General features: G+C 37.9%; 1 pseudogene; it reads right to left on the bottom strand.

The window, feature by feature from the left end:
* Positions 1–5,326: 5,326 nt before the first annotated feature.
* LOC135155437 (apelin receptor-like) lies at positions 5,327–6,264 on the bottom strand (annotated as a pseudogene).
* Positions 6,265–6,615: the final 351 nt, after the last annotated feature.

Below are 6,615 nucleotides of genomic sequence, written 5' to 3'. Positions count from 1 at the left end.
ACAATAGTCATCTAATGCGAACGTAAGCACGGAAGTGTTTTATATTAAGACCTTAAAATGAGGCAACCACTTTAAGTAGTCATGAAAAAGGAAGCATATGTAACTTCATAAAACAATACTAATTCGAAGTGCGCGGAAATATATTTGGTGTATATTGAATTGAAAACGGGAGGTTTTAGTACAACGGAATTATATATCTCGTTAAACAGACAATGCGAGCACCAGGAACAATGAAGACATAGGCCCTGAACAAATTATGTTTCATAAAGTTATTATTTTTTAATGCAACATATCATAACATAATTATAATATAACATTATAATGAACAATAATTTCTTCTTTCCCTTTCTCCCTCTTTTTCTCCTTTTCCCCTTTTTTTTGGCCAGCCGATTGGGGGGGGGGGCACGTGCCCCCCATGCCCCCCCCCGTAGTTACGCCACTGTCTCATGGGTACACTGTTAGACAATTTCTACTTTAAAAAACCCAAAAAATTCCTGCAGCAGAGTCTCGAGAACACCTTTAATCTTACTGCACTGTGTATGCATTTGTGCAAAATTACAGAAAATAGATATTTGGTGTATGTAACCTTACAAATTTATTGTAACAAAGCTGTTTTCCCCCTTTTTAAAACAGACCTTTTCTGTAAAATTCTATAAAAATTGTATAAAATCTTTCCTGTTTTAACAATTTACAAAATGATTTGGTTACTTCTTTCTGTAAAATCTGGGTTTTTTTCTTCTGTAAAATCTTCTGTTTTTTCTAACAGTGTAATAAAAAAAAACTCAAACACAACGTTGTTTAGGTCTCTCACTCTGACAAAGATGTTTTTTATCTTTTAAATAGTTGTTTAAAAAGATTGAAGCTGTTTAAATCTGCAGTTCCTGTGAGAGTGGCGGGCTTAAACAACGTTTTAAACAGTGTTTTTACTCTATTGTAGAAGAAATCGTGAACAATGCAATCACCATGATCACATTGAATAATTAAAAACGGGTTTACAAAATTTATTTCACAACCGTTAAACAGCATATCTAATGACATACTTTGTAAACAATATCAAAACTCAAAATGTAATACAGCTGGCCGTAAAATTAGAGGGGATTTAATAAGCCAGCAAACAAGATTTAAGTTAGTTATGTAGTTAAAATTTGACACTTCAATATCTTCAGTGATATTTTACATTGGTTTCCTTCCGGCCGGCGCGGGGTATCCTACTTTTTGAATAAAACTTTAAAATTGTGAACCTTGGTTATATACCCTATACTAGTCAGGTCCAGATTTTAAAATATGTGCTCAGAAAAAGTGCTTTAGGCATTTTGTGTTAATGCTGATTTATCAATTGTTTTAAGGTAATTCAGGGGAGCTGAATCCAAAAATGCTGTTTGCCAAACTTGATTCTGACGTTTTCATCCTCAAATCGGCACAAAAAAAATGGCAGCATTTTTAATGCAGTTTCCCATATTAAACGATTTTTATGGGTGATTATATTTCAAAAATTGGGATCTATGCGTTATTTCTGATTCCCAGGGTTGCAAACATAATGTGTCCGATTGATTCGTCAGCCATCTTTAATTCCAAGATGGCTGCCATGATTCACAGCTGCTGATTTGATAAATAATATGGCCAAATGTTTGATAATTTCGGGGCGATGCTGGCATATTCACATTGTGATATCTTTAACGTGTCCGCCATTTTTTCCTCCCCTGCATAGCAGAAGCAAGACATGAACGTCGCTTTTCCGACGGCGGCGGCGAAGTCACCATCAAATCTTAACCGAGGTTAAGTTTTTGAAATGTCATAACTTTTAGGGTATAGATGTCTTTTTCATGAAACTTAGGCATGTTAGGATTAAACAAAGTCTGTTGACACATCTTATAGTTACAAAACGTTGTCAAGGTTACCTGGAAATCCAACATAGCGTCCACAACGGCAGTCGTTGTACCATCAACTCCAAAAATAAAGTAAATCCTCAAAATCAAAATCATCAAAAAGCTTTCAAGGCAAATAATGAATCAGGACATGTTTACAAGATAGTCAGTGAGTGTGTCAGAGAATCAAAGGTGACCTTCCAAAATGGCGTCTATAATGGACGTTGTAACTTTGAAATGGTCCAAATTCATATAATATCCACCTGGTAGAAATAACTTTGGGGTCTACCGAGAATGAAATAAAACATATAAAAAAATCATGGTTCCGAAGGGAAAAATTACATTGGAAAAAATTCAAGGTTTATCAGTGGTGCAGTTTTGCCAAAAAAAAATGTTGATGGCTTAAAAAATAACTGCTATTTCTTAAAAATTTGGCTGCAAAGTTAAAATACTATCTACCTACAATGTAGGAACATTTTTGTGTCTTTCTCATGATTTCAAGGGTCAAATGATATAGGTGAAGACGAATTACAGGGATACACTGTTGTCCATTTTGTAAAAAAACAAATGAAGAACGCTCCAAAAATTACATTCAAATTGGTCACCATTGTTACAAAAATGACAATACTTCATATTCAATCTAGTGCCACTATTTTGGTGTCTCTGTTTCTAAGACTCATAAAACACATGTTTTACAAGAATTAGTGACATAATTTGATGGTGGTGCAACAATAAGTAAACATCCAAAAACAAACTTTAAAAAATAAAGTACACTTTCACCTAAAAATGTCCATAATTCACTCATAAGTATTTCAAGACGCGTCATGTTTGTGCTTAAGACTATCCTATGGTTTCATGATTAGGGGACAGCAGTAATTTTTTACGCAATTTTAGAAGTCGCTTTGGACTTTTTACGACGAAAAGGAAACTGACCATCCTTTTTATTTGTCCCGATTTATTATTGTAGCCTTTAAACCACAATAGTGTAGATTTTGTTCACGTAATTATGACTATGTTTAGGTGATGGAAGTCTTTTTAGACTCATTTTGAAAGCCAACTTTAAATAATAGGCAAAATTGACAGCTTCATACCATTGTAAATAATCTAAAAGTATTATTTAACCCTTGAAACCGAAGTGTAGACACCAACATCATATTTCCCAGATGGATTCTAAATAGATTTTGTCAATTTTTAAGTATCAGCAGCCATTTTAGACTCCTTAATATGAAGCCATCTTGGATTTTTAGACATACAGGATCATTGAGTGTCCTTGTAACTTATCCTAATGTATTACTTGACCATTTAAACCAAGGGTTAGACAATATAATAATATACCCCAGGCGGATATTAAACAAACTATGTCAGTTTTTAGGTTACAATCGCCATTTTAGACTCCAATTTTGGAAGCCTTCTTGGATTCTTGGATATCCTGGACCTCTGACTGTCCTTGTAACTTGTCCTAATTTATTACTTGACCCTTTAAACCATGGGTTAAACACCAAAGTACCCCAGGCTGATATTAAACAAACTATGTCAGTTTTTCGGTAAGAACGGTCTATATAGACTCCATTTTTGGAAGTCATTATGGATTTTTGTACATACTGGAACCACTAACTTTCCTTGTAACATGTCCGAATCTAATAATTGACCCTTTAAACCATGCGTTATACTAAAAAATCATATTCTCCAGGCGGTTATTTAAAAAACTGTGTCGGTTTGTAATTAAAGACAGACATTCTATACTCCATTTTTGTAAACCATCTTGGATTTTTGGAAATGGAGGACAATAGACTGTTTTTTCGCTTGTCCCAACGTACTTCTTGACCCATTAAACCAGGGTTTAGACACCAACATGATATCTCCAAGGCAGATATTAAACAAACTTTCGGGTTGGGGGGGGGGGGTGGGTTAGATAACAACAGCTATTTTAGACTCCAATTTTGAAAGCCATCTTGGATTTTTGGACATAGTGGACTGTTGACTATCCTTGTAACTTGTCCCGGTTTACTTCTTGACCCTTGAAATCACCAATGAATAAAACCCAGATAAAAGACACTAAAATACATAATAGATGAATTATGAATTTCTAGGCCATGGCAGCCATTTTTACGCCATATCAGCTGGATTTTTAGGTACCCTGGAGTGCTTATGTTCACTCTTTACTTTTTTGCCCTCCACCATTCAATACATGTATGCACCGAAAAGGGTGTCTAGGGTAGATAAAGTGCCGGTTATTTTAATTTTCAATTAATGGCGGCCATCTTAGACACCATCTTGAAAATAACCACTTTTCCGGTTACGGATTTTGGTGGATTTTTAGCATGTTATTTCTGAGATCAAATAGTACCAAAAACCGTTGACAAACATTTTTGTTACAATTTTTTTTGGGTCAGAATAGAGTAAAAATGGGTGTAGAATGGCGGTCATATTGTTTTGCCAATTTGAGGATTTTAGCATTAAAATCAAGGTTGGCAAACAGCAAATTTGGACTCAGCGCCCTCAAATTATGTTAAAGCACTTCTTAATTCAGCATTAACACGATTTGCCTAAGGCAGTCTACTTTTCTCAAATCTGGACCTGACTATACTGCCAATGTTTTGTCTCCAATCCCAATTTGACGAATTCAATTGATAACAATTTGGAATGAGATCAGAATGGACAGCAGCCATATTTGGAGGATCTGTCTCATTCCCGTACATGGCTCAAACATTCCGAACTTTTCGCATTTACTATACGGGGAAACTCTCTACAAGGCACCGATTCCTTTGGAAATGCAAGTCAAATCACAATGGAGAGCAGAGAGGCTTTTGTCGAAAGTCGGTGGACCGGGACAGCGCGACTCTGGGCAACGATAGTATTTGTTCGTCCGATGCAAATCATCGGATGGTCTGCTGTCCCAGTCCACCAACTTTTGACAAAAACCTGTCAGCTCGCCAATGTGATTTTTATTGCATTTTCGAAGGAATGGATGCGCTGTAGAGAGTTTCCCCGTAGAAAATGCAAAAGAAAAATCTCTATTAATCATCACTGGAAAATGGTTGACCTGGAGAATTCAAAGTGTTTCGAATGCATCTATCACCATTATACATGTATATAATACTTATCAGTAACGGTGTGGAGGATAGGAAATAAAAATGCGTTTTACAGGATGAGCTGTGAGATTTTACACTTTGAACTTATTTTAATCGGGTGTCTACATTTAATGAATGAATGCAAAAAGTGATTCGATAAATAAGTAAACAAGTGAATATCTAAACATAAATAAAGAATTAAAGAGCCCATGCAATAATATTAATCCGGTCCTCTGTCTACTAACTGTTATGACTTATGAGTGATTTCGTTGGTTATTACATTTTCTTTTCTATTATGCACATTCTTCGTCTTCCTGTTTGAGAGCAAATACGGGATGGACATCGTGATCATCATGATCAAGGCGGCATACACAGAGAGATCTTCTTACGTCATCGACGAAAGTTGGGTACCTTTGCGGCATAGATGAAAGGGTTAATACAGAAGTTGACGAATCCGAGGACGACGAAACTACTGTAGGTCGGACCGAAGATATAATTATTCAAGATCAACGACACCTAGATTGTATAGAAAGAAAGTGACCTGAGTAGGCGTCAACGTTACGACGAAAGTGATGACGACGATGAGCAACATGTGTAGGATGTGGGTTTGGGCCTTTCGGAGTGCTGTTGCGCGACGCTGGCGAAGAGTGAAAATCGCCCACGGATTCGCAACGATCATAACAACGACCGGGAGGGCATACTGAACGAGGAATATCAAGACGCCAGAGAATCGATGAAACCCGACGGGTATGGAGTGAACGCATTCTACATTGACGACGTGGACGGTATACAACCCCCAGGAGTTGATCAGACCGGAAAGAACCCATATGGCGATGACAGCCAGTGAGGTGCGGTTAGGGGAAAAGAACCGTTGGAACCAGAAAGGAAACCTGACAGCCACCAGTCTCTCAACCGACATGGTTGTCAGAGTGATGATAGAAGCGCAGGCAGATGTGACCATGAAGGACAACCTTGCAGAAGATCTTCCCCCAAGTGTTGTCCGGATACCTGCAGGCGACGGTGGGGTGTGGTATGATGAAAACTGAAGTGAGAAAATCAGCCACTGCTAAAGCCCCGATCAATGTGTCGGTGGAACTACGTTTCGGACGTTTCGGCCAGAAAATGACCACCATGACCACCATGTTTCCCATGATGCCAATGATGGCGAGAATCAACTGGATGACCTGCCACCATGCCCAGGGCACAGGCACCCACATCCATTCATCATTTATGGAGATATTGTACAAATAGTCATTCGTTGTAGTGGTAATCAGTTGCGGAGTGAGAAACTTTGGACAAGTTTGCGCTTCAAGTCGCAGGCTCCACATGGCGAATGACTAAGTCTAGTTAATACCATGGCTGTATACAGCGGGATGCAAGGGGGAGGGGCGGTTTCCCCCGGAAATTTGGAAACATTTTTGACTGAACATTTTTTCAAAAATCACTAAGAAAGAGCAGGAAATCCTTCAAATATACTTTAGTTTAGACATAGAAAATGCAAAAGCGCCCCGTGAATGCTCAGTCGCTTTGCTCACGCGCTTTCTTGCATGCGGGGGGGGGGGGGGGGTATGCGTACGGCCATGACTCTCAAAGAGATAACCTGAAACCAAATCCTGAAGTTCAAATCCACATTTATGATTCAAGGGTACCAAATAAGATATGATTTATTTTCGACAGCA

Source organism: Lytechinus pictus, chromosome 9 (genome assembly GCF_037042905.1).
Source record: "Lytechinus pictus isolate F3 Inbred chromosome 9, Lp3.0, whole genome shotgun sequence".
Taxonomy (NCBI): domain Eukaryota; kingdom Metazoa; phylum Echinodermata; class Echinoidea; order Temnopleuroida; family Toxopneustidae; genus Lytechinus; species Lytechinus pictus.
The sequence above is the reverse complement of the archived record's forward strand: the minus strand, read 5'-3'. Positions and strand labels throughout refer to the sequence as shown.